The sequence below is a fragment of the Chenopodium album genome, chromosome 2 (genome assembly GCF_948465745.1).
Source record: "Chenopodium album chromosome 2, dcCheAlbu1.1, whole genome shotgun sequence".
Classification (NCBI taxonomy): Eukaryota; Viridiplantae; Streptophyta; class Magnoliopsida; order Caryophyllales; family Amaranthaceae; genus Chenopodium; species Chenopodium album.
The window spans coordinates 30,120,149-30,136,699 of record NC_137835.1 but is presented as its reverse complement, the minus strand read 5'-3'; positions in this window follow the sequence as shown (position 1 = coordinate 30,136,699).

Here is a 16,551-nt window from a genome sequence, read left to right as displayed (position 1 = left end):
ACAGGAGGATAAAATCGTATTTTCCTCAAAAACGTTCTTTTATTCTGATTAAAAGTCTAAAAAGTCAACAAAAGTCAATTTATCAATGCTAATTGAATTAGGAATGAAAAGAACCTTCTAGAAGAATCTAGAAGACTAAAACCATTCCTAATTGCATTAGGAATGATAAATCCATATTAGGCCCTCCTCTAGATCATTGGGCCGCATATAAGGCTCAAACCAGGCCAAGTTTAGTAATTTGGCCATACCTTCCTCAATATTCATCGGAATTGGGCTTATAATATATCGTTGGAAAGCTCTTTTCAAGCCCTATCAAACTACACTACTATTGGAACCATATCATGGACCAACAAAACTGGATTGACTGTTTTCTTTAAATAGGTTTTCAAAAATAGAGAGAAGAGAAAAGAAATTAAAACTATCCGCAACGCTAAACTTTCCTCACTTTCACTTCATTCGATTATGATTTGACGTGAAAGGTACTCATCACCGGGTTTGGTTTTGTGGAGACAAAAATGGGTGTCTACAGAAGCCCCCACTTTGACTGAGTTTGGAGAAACGCAAGTTTCGAAAACAAAAGTCAAAGTATCGATAGGGACGATGATTGATTCAGATTGTTCTGCGATCCTAAATCATTTTTGTAACGCCGATACCTGCAAACTAGCGTTAGTTAAATAGATAAAAGAGTTAAGAAACGCGTATCTTGCACCGTCGAGCGCACGTCTTTGAAAGTAACCGATTTGCTGCTGTATACTGTATTGACGACCTCGTGCAAGCTAGAGAATGCCATCCCGCTTGAAAACTGCTACGCTTGTAACTACCTACAATTTCCGCCTTGATAATATTCCACAAGCCAGGGAACATTATCGAAGATTGCTTCGCTTGAAACGATCCTCTTCCGCTTTATGACCATCCTCCACATCTTAGGGAACACGATCGAATACAACTTCGCTTGAAATTACCTTCAGTTGTTTGTGACAACTCTCCACAATCTAGGGAACGCCATCTTGCTGTTTTGATGTTCACTCGTCTCTGAACAAAGAGCTTCTTTTTTTAATATGTCCACGCGTCTCTGAACAATAGAGCTTGAAAGGATTGTCCACGCGTCTCTGAACAAAAGAGCTTGAAAGAATTGTCCACGCGTCTCTGAACAAAAGAGCTTGAAAGGATCGTCCACGCGTCTCTGAGTAAAAGAGCTTGAAAATATGTCCACGCGTCTCTGAATAAAGAGCTTTTGAATAATATGTCCACGCGTCTCTGAACAAAAGAGCTTAAAAGAAATGTCCACGCGTCTCTGAACAAAAGAGCTTGATAATATGTCCACGCGTCTCTGAACAAAAGAGCTTCGATGCTTGAATGTTTGTTGCGATAATATTCCGAAGAAAAACTTCCGAAGACCAACACTTGTCGATCTTTAAAGCTCGCTTGAACTCTGCTTCCGCTATGCCAATACGTTGGCGCTTTTGCTGTTTGTGAACCATTATGTCGGTGCCTCTGCTGTTTATGAACCAGTATGTCGGTGTCTCTGTTATTTAGGAACTAGTGGTCGGTGTCTCTGCGATGAGCCAATTCTTAGGCGCTTTAAGCTAAGTGAGACGATCTTTCGTTAGGTCGATCACCGATTGCGATTGTGATTAAGCTGACTACTTGATCATGTCAAATTGCTTATAAGGGCTAACTGGCGTACCAAGGAACCCGAAATTGCTGAAAGAGGTTAAAATAACTACTCTGAGTGGTTGAGCGTTCTGTCGCCGCCGCAATGCCTCTGGCGCCGTGATTTGGCTCTGTCGCCAGACGCTAAAATCTAGCGCCAGGCGCTGAAATCTGTTGCCAGACGCTAGATGTTGTCGTCTAGCGCTGGAGTAGGGTTTTCCCTATTCTACTCTTGCCGCCGCTGGGATGCACCTGTATTTATCTTTGACTATAGGACTTTGCTTATCTTTCTTTAATTATTTTAGGGTTGACATAAGGTTTAATGTCGCTTGACTCATTGACTTGACACGACTCGAGGAATAAACTTGACTCGCTGTGATTGACTCGAGGTTGACTCGACTCAAAGTGAAATGACACGTGTGACTCATGACCTGCGTGTGCATTGTAGTGTGATCGTGCGACTCGAAAATGCATAAAAGCAAAAATTTTCCGTCATTTTTGTGGAGGGTACCGACTTTCTCCCAAAAAATAAAGACGCGAAAAAAAAGAAGCGAAGTTTTTGAATGTGCATGTTGAATAAGCTTAATCCGTTAACGTTGTCTCTCACAGTACATCTTAAACTATTCTAGTTGACTCGATAATGAAAGTATTTAGGTAACTTAGGCACGGAGGCTAAGCACTTCATACTTCGTGATGCAATGACAATTATGATTGATGAGGGATGTTGATATTACAAGGCATGCTTCAGCGTTGTGTTAAGATTCCATGACAAAGGGTTCCTAAGGGAAGTATATTTGCACACTATCCCATCCCAAGATTAGGTAGATATGGGTTGAAAAAGGAAAGGTCTGTCATTAGACAAGGCTCAAAGTAGTTTATAAAAAAAAAAAGGATTGTATATTTGAAGGGTGAAATGTGATATGATGTGGCTACAAGAGGTGCCTCAAATCATTGGTATACCTTGTGCTTAGTTTGACATGGATTTTTTTTTATTTTTTATGCAATGCAATGTGATGATCATATGTAAGAGAATAAAATGCTCATTTTATTTAAGGAAAAGAAATAATGATCCTACAAAAAAAATCTAAAGAGAATAGAAAGGTGCCTATGCTAGACTTATTGGGGAAAAGGTTAATAAAAAATAGAAAAAAGATCATGAAAACTTGTTGTTGAAGCTTTCTTCCTGTCCCTTGGCTCATCATCACTTGGTGTTCTTGCCGACTGAAGGTATTGGAAGCCCGTTATTATCGATCAAATATTGGATTGCATCCTTTAGTTTCCAACAGCTCTCAATAGTATGACTCCTACCTTGATAGTACTTGCAGCGTACATTTGGGTTCCAACTAGGCAATCTCTTCTCAAGTGGGGGATCTTGAATAGGTCCAATAGGAGTAATGAGTCCCTTGGCATGGAGTCGATCGAAAGCATTATCGTAGCTAATTCCAATAGGGGTGAAATCCTTTCTTATTTGCTTTCTAAATCCTCGATTATCCATGGCTAAGATTTCATTAAGGTCGAAAGTACCAATAATGTTACTAGAGTAGGTGTTTTCGGAAGAAGAAGGATAGTCGTTCTTCTTTCCTTTACAGCCACTGTTTTTATTGTTACTAATCTTGGTCTTCTTGTCGCGCGGGGGAACGTGAAAGAGATTTGAATCAATGAGATCTTGAACACGATCTTTGAGGGCGAGACATACTTTGGTGGTGTGACCACGACCTCTATGGTATCGGAAATAAGATTTTGGATCCCAATTGGGAAATTGTTTTTCAGGCGGAGGGTCTTGACTGGGACCAATGGGGTGAATGAGACCTTGATCGTGAAGACAGTCAAAAGCTTCATTGTAAGTCATTCCTATTGGTGTGTATTCTTCAATGGTCCGTTTCGCCCGTGGCTTAGGAGCATTGAGTTCTTCATTAAATCCCTTGTGAGAATTTTGTTCGATAACCGTCACCCGATTTGCTAATCCTTCTACCATATTTAAGAGCATGGCAACAACATCTTGCAGTTTTCGAACGTCCTCTTTTAGACTTGATGAGTCTTCCTTGGTATTATCTAAGAAAAGACTTTCATCCTCCTCAATCATGGCCACTTCATCAAGAGAGGTTATATAAGCCGTCTCGATCATGGGCTCACCTACAGGTGTGATAAGAAGTGATGGATCGAAGGATGTTTGATCTTCTTCAATGGCTAGAACCTCGAAAGTTTTATTGTCGTCAATCAGATGTTGAATAGCTTCTTTGAGTTACCAACACTCCTTAGTGTTGTGACCCTTTCCTTGGTGATATTTTGAGTGCTTATTAGGATCCCACTTAGGTGGCCTGGCTTCTGGAACTGGATCTTTGATAGGCCCTATGGGCATGACTAGTCCTTTGTGGTGTAGCTTCTCGAAAGCTGTTTCATAACTCATACCAAGTGGAGTGAACACTCTTTTCGACCTTTGGATTCGTGATTTAGAGGCGTTCGTAGCATGCACTTCATTAATGGGAGAGGAAGAAGAAGGATGGTCGTTCTTCTTTCCTCTCGCACTATTATCTTTCAGAAGGTCATCTTCAATGTCAATGCCTATATTATACACAGCCTTGAAAGTACTCAAGTTGTGTTGGTATTTTAAGTGCTTTGAATACTTCCCTTGGAGATTCTTGATAAACATCCTCACAGATTCTTTTTCGGTAGGAACCTTGACCATATTAGCAGAAGTTTCCCTCCATTTGTTTAAAAAAGAAGTGAACCCTTCGTTTTCTTTTTGTTTTAACATCTCAAGTTGTCTATGGTCTGTTTCGTCTTGAATGTTGCACTTATATCTATCTGTGAAAGCGTTTGTTATCGACTCCCAAGAAGAGGTTTTCTCTTTGTCAAAGGAAAAGAACCATTGTTGACAAACGGTCTCAAGAGATAAAGAAAAAAAAGAATGAAAGACTTTCTTATCAATCCCCTTAATGTTCATTATAGTTTCAAAAGCTCTTAGATGAAAGTAAGGGTTATCTGTTGCCTTGAATTTTGGGATGTCGTTGGCATTGAACTTATGCGGAAGAATTTCCTTGTCCAGCGAGACCCCTTGTGAACTAATGCCCTGAAATTTATAGTCACTAGATAGCTTGCTCAAGCTTTCTTGCATGAGGTTCATTTGTTGTTGCTTCACAGGGTCATCAATTTTGAGGGTTAAAGCTTTTAACGCCTCAGTCACGTCAGTCAATTGACTCCTAAGTTCATTGACCTCTTCTTGAATTGCCATTATCTTTTTAGATTTCTTCTTTTGACGGATCGGTTTATCAAAAAGTAAGACTTGAATAAAGAGGTTGTCCTTGATTAATCGCCCTTCTCTCCTCGACCAAGTACTGTGGAAAAGTAATTTGGGGATATTCATTGTTAATTATTTGACTCAAACTCTATTCAACATGCAATGGATGGAGGAAGGTAGGAAGAATGAAGGTTGTAATGTGAAGAGAGCATGTAGAGAATGGAAACATGATGTAGATGGAGAAATATGAAAAAATTAGGAATAGAATGTACCCCCAACTCAAATGACGGAGAAAACCAACTCATGCATGAACCTAAGACATGGTCATGGTGTATATACATATTAGTGGGTGCTTTATTGTGAGTGCAAGTGACATGTTAAGACTCGTGTCATGACCATGTGGCTAGACTATGTGACTAGACTCGAACAAAGATTAAGTTAAGACCTCACGTATATGCATTAAACTGGACAGACTGTGGTATTTTAGTTATAACTTTTGATCTGTGACTCTGATTGGATGAAACCAACGCCAAATTAAAGATAAAACTCGGGGCTACAGATCCATAGGCTGTACGACTCGTAGTTCTTCCTAGAACTCCGTCTATGACCAAAACAAGTTGACGTTCGTGCAGTATACGAGAATAATAATCCGGGTTGATTTAAAGGAACTATGACTCGATTTAAGGCATATTTATTAGCTCAAATTAATTAGTCAATTAATTAAGCAAATTCCTTTAGTCATTAATTAATTTATTAAGACTTATTTACAAGCACAAGTCAAACCAAACGGGTAGCTTAGTTACATAATAAGTATGCACAAGTAAGAGAAGCACAAGTAGTCAAGTAGTCACAACATGATGCAATGAGTTTGCAACCTAACCATGGCTCTAGTTCTCTAAAGTTCGGGATATGGGTTGGTCAAAGAGGGTCCATGGTTAATTGTCCGGATGCACCGCGCGGAAGCCTTACCGTGAAGGGTTGGCGCGAGTGGATGGGACACCGCGAGTTAAGAAAAACTCGCTTCCATGGTTTGGTGAATTCAACATTCTCGGATGTACCCTTTGTTGCTCAGAGCGTTCAATCGGGTAGATGGAGCATGAATTCCCAGGGGGTTATGTCCATATGTAGAACACATATGGGTTTCAGAAAAGTGAGAAAAACTCAATCAGGAAGTAGGATCGAGCAAACAATGCGAAAAACTGTTCAAAATTAGAACGCATATTTCTGGCTCGGTATTGGAAGAATTTGGCGCCAACAAACAGATATTGGCGCCGATTTTTGGCTGTCGTCTGGCGCTACAGTCAAAATTTTGGCGCTAACTTCTGTTCACTGACGCTAATTCCTACATGCCTCAGCAGCTTTCTATGCTCGATAAAATTTTCCAGTTTCGCGCAGTGTTATTTCGGTCCTAGTTGTGAAAGATATTCCTCAAATTTCCTACGTGTAAAATCCTATGTTTTAACTCATTATGGATGGTCTTTCCAATGAGATCTTTTTTATGCATATGACAATAATGTTAATCAAAATTATGCACATGAAATACTTAGAACGTTTCGAGTCTCATCCACTCATTCTAAATCATTGCCGAAATAAATTTCAGGAATTAAAATAGAAATCCTCCCCAGTGGAGTCGCCAAAAACTGTAGGGAATATTTCAAGCGTTAATCCCTAGCTTGAACCCCACTGTGATCATACACTAAAGTACGGTGGCGTCTAAAGGGAAAGAAGATAGAGCAAAAGAGTCGCCAACAAGTTTTTTTTAGGAACTTGTAAACCGTTCACAAGGTGAAGGTTACACCCCATAACGATCCAAGAGATCGTCAACTCCATAAGGTCTTGAACCAAATAGGGTTCGGGGATGAAGGTACAAATCCAATCTAAAAGAGATTGAACCTGCCCTAATAAAAGGCCTCTACTTTATTCTGATCGTATTCATGTGCGCTTTCTAACTAACATGCAATTAATAGGATTACCCTAAACCTGTTTAATCTATGTTGGTTGAATATTAATGCACAAACAAAATTATTATTGGCGATCACTTGAATTATAATCATATTAACCCTGAATAAGATTATTAATTATCTTATTAAGCGTGATTACAAGTACCAATTCCCTTTAAACATGCATAAAAGGTGTGATCAAGCAATAACAATAAATATCAAGCAACATAATAAATAAAAATCAAAATAATTATGATCATAATTAAAATAACAATCATAATAATTAAAATAATCATGTTAAAACATAATAATAGCAAGATCCTAGGCATGATACTAACAAGATTAATAACAAGCCCTAGCATGTCACTAAACAATAAAAATCAAAGCTTTAGCCCTAACATGATACTATTATGAATATTAGGAAGAGAATAAAAGGCATCGCAGCAATCATGATTGATATAAGCAAATCACCCTAAATATCATACTAAATAAAGCATCCTAACATGATACTAGGAACATCCTAAACATGATACTAGGAATCAATAAAACAATCTAAGCATGATTTCTATATCATTAAATCAATAAAACAATTAAAGCACTTACTTGGATGTCTCGTACCTCTTTCTAATAACAAAATACACGCGTTAGTAACTTCAAGGAAAATAATAAAACCAAAGAATTAAATTAAATAATTAAAATAGAGATTTGGGACCAAACCTATTAAAACCTTTCACGTCTAGGGCGAAGGCAACTTTGAATATGGCTAAGTGTATCTAAGTCTTGCGAATGCGGAATTTTGTATTTGAGAAAAGGCTAGTTTAAAAAAGAGAGAGAGAGAATAATCAAGAAAATCTTGATGAGAGTTGGTGAATGAAAACGAGGTTTTTAGGAAGCTATTTATAGAGAAAATCAGCCAAAAAGATAAAAAATCAAAAACAGAGTTCTGACGCGCAAAACCAGTTTAGCGTCAAACGCTGATGTTAGCGCCAGGCGCTAAGGCTAGCGCTAGGCGCCAAGCGTAGCGTCAGGCGCTACTGCTGGCGTTTGGCGCTGACTAAGCTTTTGACGCGTTTTCTTAAAATCAGATAGAAATTGCCGTACAGGAGGATAAAATCGTATTTTCCTCAAAAACGTTCTTTTATTCTGATTAAAACTCTAAAAAGTCAACAAAAGTCAATTTATCAATGCTAATTGAATTAGGAATGAAAAGAACCTTCTAGAAGAATCTAGAAGACTAAAACCATTCCTAATTGCATTAGCAATGATAAATCCATATTAGGCCCTCCTCTAGATCATTGGGCCGCATATAAGGCTCAAACCAGGCCAAGTTCAGTGATTTGGCCATACCTTCCTCAATATTCATCGGAATTGGGCTTATAATATATCGTTGGAAAGCTCTTTTCAAGATCTATCCAACTACACTAATATTGGACCCATATCATGGACCAACAAAACTGGATTGTCTTTTTTCTTAAAATAGGTTTTCAAAAACAGAGAGAAGAGAAAAAAAAATTAAAACTATCCGTAACGCTAAAATTTCCACACTTTCACTTCATACGATTATGATTCGACGTGAAAGGTACTCATCACCGGGTTTGGGTTTTGGGAGCCACAAATGGGTGTCTACAGAAGTCTTGTTCTTTGATGTATATGCCATTGAGAGTGAGGGGATAAGGATTCATGGCCATCTCTTTGTTCTCTTTACGAGATGTGTTTCAAGCAACCATCTTGATCACAGCTTGTTTCATATCTTCTTTTGTTGGCTTGAATCCCAAGCCAAAGGTGTTTTTCTTAGGTGCACCAAGGTGACCCCAAAGTTCAGCCATCCTTTTCTTAAGTCCAAGGGTCATTCCAGGGAAATTCCCTTGCTTCTTCATGATTGCATTGATGTTGGTATTTGAATAGGGATCAAAATTGAGGTGACACTGCTCCTCCTCTTCAATCATAAGAACATTGTCAACAGAAAACCCTCAGAGATCCTCATCTTCCTCATCATGTTCGACATGGACAATGGGAATGTTAATAACTTTAATACGCATAGGAGAGGCATCAACGGTGATTGGAACCCCTTTAACTATAGCTTTAGCCTTCTGGTGCAGCAATGATGGGATCGCCTTTAGCTTATGATACTAAGGACGAGCTAACAACATATTAAAAGAAGCCTTAATGTCCACCGCCTGAAACATGGTGCGACGTTCAATGGATCTAGTAGTTATGTTAGTTGTGTTTAACATGATAGTACCCACGGCCCGACGGCGGGTATTATCATAAGAACGAATCCCTTGAGTAGAGGGAATCAATTCTTCATCTTTTATGCCCAACTTCTTTGCAGTGCGTATATATTGATAGCTGAGCCATTATTAACTAGGCTCATGGGAACATTCATATGCCTACACACCACAGTAAGGTGTAAGGCCTTGTTATGTTGACCCCCTTCCGGGGGAAAATCTTTATTGGGAAAAGAAATTAGATTATTTGTACTCAGCAATTCAGTAGTGAGAAATCTTACTAGCCCTTGAGTAGTCATGTCACTATCAACTCCTATCTTCACAAGAGCATTCATTACATCCTTTTGATGCTCGTGGGAGGTAGCCAAAAGCTTCCAAATATTCATTTCCACCTTAGTATTTTTCAGTTGCTTAATCACATCGTTGCTTACAAGGTCGATGGGATTAGCTATCGGTTGTGCTTGCGGTGGAGGTAGACTAGGTTGCTGTAACCTTCCATTCCTGGTGAGAACCTTAACCTCAAGGTCCCCCCAAACATCTTCGCTATCTTCTTGATTGACAACGCCAAAAGATAAACCGATTATATCTTTGAGATAGACGTCTTCATCATCACTATCCCAAATTACATTCACTTATTCATAGCTAGAAACAAAAACAACTTTTGGTAGAGGTTCATCCACAGATTGGATGAATAGTGACGGATCAAAGGAGATTTCATCTCCTGTGATAGCCAAAGCATCAGAAAGAGGACCTGTTTGAATATTGGGCTTCTTTCCCCCTAAAGGGACTAGAAGCTGATTAGCATCAATCAGGTCTTAGATCACATCCTATAACCTCTAACATTTCTCAGTACTATGACCTTTGTCTTGATGAAACTTGCAATGAGCATTGGGGTCATAACTATCAGTTCTGTTCTCTTGTTAGGGTTCTTAAAACGGTCCAATAGGTATGATCAATCCTTGACTATGCAGGCGATCAAATTCAGCGTCATAGATCATTCCCAAAGGCGTGTAAACCCTCCTTTGCCTTTGGAATCTTTGAGTGGGATCACTAAGGGACAACACATCATTAAGGTTAATGTTGTTGGTATCATTATTGGGATTGGAAGACAAAGAAGAAGGATTGTCGTTCTTCTTGTTTTTCCAAGTGTTGTTGTTGTTATTGTTGCTACCAGCAGTCTTCATTAACTCATCCTCAATATTGATCCCAATATCGTACACAGCTTCAAAGGTGTTCAAAGGTAGAAACTTCAAATGCTGCTTGTACTTATGAGTTAGATTTGAAATAAAAAGGTGAACCATCTCCTTCTCTTTGGGAGGATCCACTAAGAGTGCAGCTGTTTCTCTCCACCTGTTCAGATATGTAGTGAAGCCTTTATTCTCCTTCTGTTTGAGAATGGAGAGTTCACGTTCAGAGGTCTTAGCTTGAATGTTACACATGTAACGACTCATAAAACTTTTAGTATCATCCTCCCAAGTCGCGGTATGCTTGAAATCCAAAGAGTAAAACCACTATTGACAAGAATGCTCCAAAGAAAGAGGGAACACAGTAAGGAAGAGTGCTACATATACTCCCTTGAGAACTATAGTTATAAAAAATCCTTTAAGTGAAACATAGGGTTATCAGTAGGCTTAAATTTTGGGATGTCAGCAGTGGAAAACTTCTCAGGAAGCTTGTCCTTGACAACCAATGAAGTGGCAGGTTGCTCCACGTAGGTAAAGTCCTTAAAAATTTTGCTCACTTGTTCCTTGATCTTTTCCATCACAACCGTAGTGATATTGGTTTGCTCCATGGTGTGGACCTTAGTGGTGAGTGTTTGCACCATAGCATCAAGTGTCTCAATGGTCTTGTTGAGGTTCTCAACTTATTCCTTAGTGGTCATTAGAATGAAATCAAAATGAACTGGAGATGAAGGTGGATTCCGTGAAGATGATTGCGGTTGTTTTCTTGTACGCCTCTTAGGTTTTAGAGGCTGTTGGGGTAGTGAATCGAACCGTAACAATCTACCTCTACTTCTCGACCAAGTGCTGCGATATTAAAAACAAACGCACCTTTAATGACTAGACTTAACCTTGACTCATCCGGAAAAGAAAAGGCAAGAATTTTTTCGAAAAATATTTTATTTAGAAAAATAAAAGTATGTATGGGAGGATACCATCTTACTTACTCCATCCTAAAAAACGGAAAAAACGACACAGGACCATCCGAATGTACGGTTATAAATGACATGGTGCATGACTCAAGAGGTGTCTGGACTCAACATGACTTTTGAGTGATTAAGTGAGGTTATGGATGCGTGTTATAACCGTACAGCTAGACATGACACAAGACCGGACATACGAACCACATAAGTAAACACAAAGACCAAAAGGTGACTGACTGGACACTTTTCCTAGGCACCATGTCACGGTGCTGACTGTCGTGACACGCTGGAGTATACCGTAAGACGGTACAAAGCATCGTGTCACGGCACTGCACATCGTGGTGTGGTAGAGCTTCCGTGACACGGTCCACAGTTCCAGGTCCAGTTTTGTGAAAATCTAGATTTTATTCAATTTTAAGTCCGTACTAATTACTAAGTGGAAGCAAAACCCTTGGTCATAGGTTAGTCAAAATGAAAAAACACATGTGGGGTTATCACCAAATAAACCACGTAGCACTTAGTCACGATGATATAAAAAGTTTGCAACCTAAGGTGAAGATCTATGTTCGACTACGGTCATGATTTTTGGTGTCAAAGGGTACCATGGTAAAGAGTTTGGACACGTTAGCAAGGCAGCCTCCCTTAAGGGTGTATGCCAACGGGCAGCTCCGCGAGTTCGTGATGAAATCGAATTCGACTCCATGGTTTGGGTGGATTTAATAACTCGGGTGAACCCTTATTTCCATGAGTGTTTTTGGGTTGATAGAACTTAAATTCCCCTGGGGCTAAGACGTATGTAGAACACACACATTTTTTTTCAAAAGAATCGAAGGAAGCTGATTGTGAGAAGAGAAATAAAGTCATTGGAAAGATTTCAGCACTATCGCGACATGGCAGAATGTACTGTGTCAAGGTGTAGAACACCGCATGACAGTGCTCTGCGCTGTGACACGGTAGGATCTGCCGTGGCGCGGCAGCCAGAAAATCTGACTAGTGCCTTTTTTTTCTTTGTTCGAGATCAGGTTATTCAATTTTTCCTACGGGAAAGACCTGAATGCGACGTTTAAATGTCTATGCTTATGAAAAAATGCCAATTTCATCACATGAATATTTTCAAGAATCTTTCAAGTCGCATCCACTCATCGTAATTAAATACAGATCACTCAAATCGATAAATAACCAAAAATCCTACCCAATGGAGTCGCCAAATTGTAGGCGTTGTTTAAAGTGCGCCTAGGTTAAAGCATGTGTGAATATGCTTGGCACTCATAGGAAATGGAAATTGACATTATACGATTAGGGACAAGGAAAGTAGGGAGCCGCCAACAAGTTTTTAAGGGACTTGTAAACCATTCACGGATCATTTAAGGCAACCACGTTTAAGGGACAACGATAGGCAAAAACGATTTACCCGTGAAGGTCACACCCCATTCATAATCCATGAGATTACTAACTCCATATGGTTCGGAACCACGAAAGGAGGATCGGGGATGATGGTACGAAGTGAGTCATGGAGTCACATTTGCCCGTATTGGCCTCTACTCGATTCTTATAGTGATAAGTGATTCCTGTGATCTCAAAGGCATGCAAAAAAGATTCAATTTGCTCCAAACTATTATTAGGCTAAATTGGTTGAATATTAATGCAAGATATAATTCTAAAATTTGTGATCACTTTAATTAATAACAATATTAAAAAGAAACCTAAACTGATCATCCAAATTATCTTATTAGTCATGATTTTCAATTACATATTCCCTTTAAACATGCAATATGGTGATCAATAAATATAAAATAAAATCAACATTAATATTGGAAGCAATTCAAAAACAATCCAACAATATAAAATTGTTAGAAAAATAATAGAAATAAAAGGAACATGATTCCTTACTTTGATTTTAATTCCTTGTAACTATAAAATAATAAATGAGTTAGTAACTTCAAGGAAATAAATAAAACAATACTCCATAATTAATATTAAATTAAATTAAATAGAGTTGATTTGGAGCCAAATCCTCAAATAGTTCTACCTTTTCACGCCTTGGTTTAAGGATGGAACCTCGGGTTAAGTACGAACTCCTTGGAGTGCTTAAAGGAAGTATATTGAGAAAAAAAGGTAGGCTAGTGTTTAGGCTAGAGCATTGAAGAGAGAAGAGAGAATTAATTGATGCCCCAAACTGTAGAAATGAGGGGGTATTTGTAGGGAAAATGAGCTGAGGGAACACACAAAACCCTAAAATGATAAAAACCAAAAATTAAATGCCGCGACACGGTATAATTTGGTGTGACACAGGAAATTAGCAGCCCTAAAAAGATAAAGCGCGTCAAGGTATACGTGGAGAAAACACGAAAAATTCCCGTGTCGCGGCATGTGTACCATGACATGGCAAACACTGTCACAACGCGGGAAATTCCATTGTGGCGCGGCACAGAATGCCTTGACGCAGTTGACTTTTTTCCACTTTTAACCCTAGTTACTTTTGATCATTTTAAGGTAACTTCATAGCGAATGTACAATTTTTATTGTACAGCCATAATTTTTAATGTTTTTCTGACAAATTTATGTGATAAATTTTACGGTTTTATTCGTTGTATGCATCGTATCATTTGATATTCTTGCATTGGAAACACCAGACGTCTCTAAATCTGACTTTCGATATTGGAGCCAAACTACGCCGGGTTGATATTCGGTTAAAACTGGGTATGCTTTTTTATAGGCGTCGATGGACCGACAATTTATCTCATACCAACCCCTTTCGGAAAATCCTTTGGTCCTTGACATACAACCGAAGTGGAAACTATTCTTATGAAAATTGTTAAATAAAGCGTTAGCAGTTAAAAATGAGCTTTCTCATCGAGGGGTTCCAATTCCAAGTTTATTTTGCGACCTTTGTTCCACACAAGTTGAGGATTTTAATTATCTATTCCGACATTGCGATATTGCTAGGGAAGCCTGGTGGAGTGGAAGCCTTGGCATCCATTCATAATTACATGGACACCTCTCTCTCATAGGTTGGATCCAAGATTATATATGACTTTTTATTAGTCAGAATGAGATTAAAAGTCCCCCTATTAGTATCTTCATTGGCACTCTTTGGAGCCTTTGGTTATGTAGAAATAATAGGGTGTTTAGGTCAGACTCATCTTTTACTAATCTCATTACTTTACAGGTTTTGGATATACTCTAGACACATACTATCTTCACTAACGAAGAAACTATCATTGGAAACCTCTACCCTCCTCCAAACAACAGAGGTTTGCCCCCGCCTGGTTTTCATGCAGCTCAATTAGGGATACTGCAATTTAGATCTGATTTGAATCAAAAGAAAATTGATGGGTCATGGTTCAAAGAGTCTCTTAATGCAGGAATGGGTTGGTGTCTTGATAATGAAGATCCTACATACAGATGATCAGATTATTGGTGGTGGCAATTTTGGGATTTGTATTTTGACTTTGAACGCCTAAGCTCTAGTTTGCTTCTATGGATTACAGTGGGCTTTACACTCCAACATTCGGTCCGCTATGGTGTTTACAGACTCTCATAATTTGGTTTCTCTTCTTCGTGGTGATGGTCATGGAAACATAAGTTATGTGGTTCATCCAACAAATTCAATTGCTTGGATCAAAGTTTTTGCACTGCAATGTGTACAAGGCAGATAGACAGTGTGTTCACAAGGCTCACAAAATTTTAGGAGAAGCAGCAATTCATTTTATTTGCTTTTCTAGTACTATGTAATTTAATTGTTTTTATTCATTCGTTATATGTATAGATTAAATTCCTAATGTTTTTATTCATTCGTTAATTGTTTCTAGTACTATGTAATTTAATTGTTTTTATTTGCTTTTCTAGTACTATGAAATTTAATTTAATTTCCTCTCATTCGTTATATGTTTAGATTAAATTCCTAATGTTAAAAGATAATATAATTTAAACTTTATAATCTCACTCGCCAATATAATTTTGCTTATGTACCACTTAAATTATTTAATTCTAAAAGGAATCACATATCATTTATTTAAGGAAAAATTGTTCCCATTAATCTGAACTTTGCCTCGTCCGCCGAAATTAATCCCAACTTTCGTTTATTATCTATTGCACCGAACTTTAGGGGGTATTAATTTTTATTGCACCCAACAGGTCATCCAACCTGATGTAGCAGGTTACCTAGACACGTGTCAACACGTGATAGGTCAAAAAAAAAATTTTAAAAAAGAAAAAAAAAAAAAACCTGCCAAACCCAACCCCTCACCCCTATCCCGGAAAACACTACATCACCACCCCTAACCCCGCCGGAAAGTCGCGCCCACCCTTGAAAACCCCTCCCCCGCCGCCGAAAACTGCCGCCCAGCCACCCCTTCCCTTTCCCCACCCCCGAAAACCCCTCCCAGCAGCCCAGCCACCCTCGAAAACCCCTCATCCCCCTCGAAAACCCCTCCCCAGAAGCTTCCGTTTCCGGCAGGAGGGTGGTCGTTTCCGCCCCCTCCGATTCATCCCCTTCCTCAGATCACCCCCTTTCTCCCTTCCTCCCTCCGATTCCGCCCTCTTCCCCTTCGTTTCCATCCACCCCCTTCCTCTTCGATTTCCGACCTCGATCGACTTCTTCTCGTCGGCCATACGGAAGCTTTACCCTCCGATTTTCGCCCTTCCCCTCTGTTTTCCGGTTGATGCTTTGGTGGCCGGTGCTCGGGGGCAAACGGGGATGGCCGGTGCTCAGGGGGAAATGGGATGGTTTTGTTTTTTTTTTTATTTTAGTTAATTTTTGAGTTTTGATTATTTTTTATTTTTTATTTTTTATTTTTGAACCAATCTGGTTGCGACACGTGTGCAATTAATCACAAGTCAGCAAAATTTACCTCTTGAACCGGTTTCAAGTCATTTGGGTGCAATAGAAATTAATACCCCCCAAAGTTCGGTGCAATAGATAATAAACGAAAGTTGGGATTAATTTCGGCGGACGGGGCAAAGTTCAGATTAATGGGAGCAATTTTTCCTTTAATTAATTGTCTATAACTAAAATTTATAATTCTGCATTACTCGTTAAAATATTATAATCCTACATGACATTATAAAAACTCTCCTTTATATATATACAAGTTTTGAGCCCTGTGTGATGCCCAAATTGTTTATTGAATTGTAAGATAAATTTTAAATCTTTACATACGTCAAATTTTAAAATATATCATTAATACAAAATTAGTTAGGAATTAATGTGCTTTTGTGACGATTTAAACTATATGTAGTAGGCACAACAATAATAATGGTGAAAATGTTCGATTAAATACAAAAAAAAAAAACAACAAAGTACGCATGAAATCTTAGAATTTCTAAAATTAGCCAAAAGTGAATTAA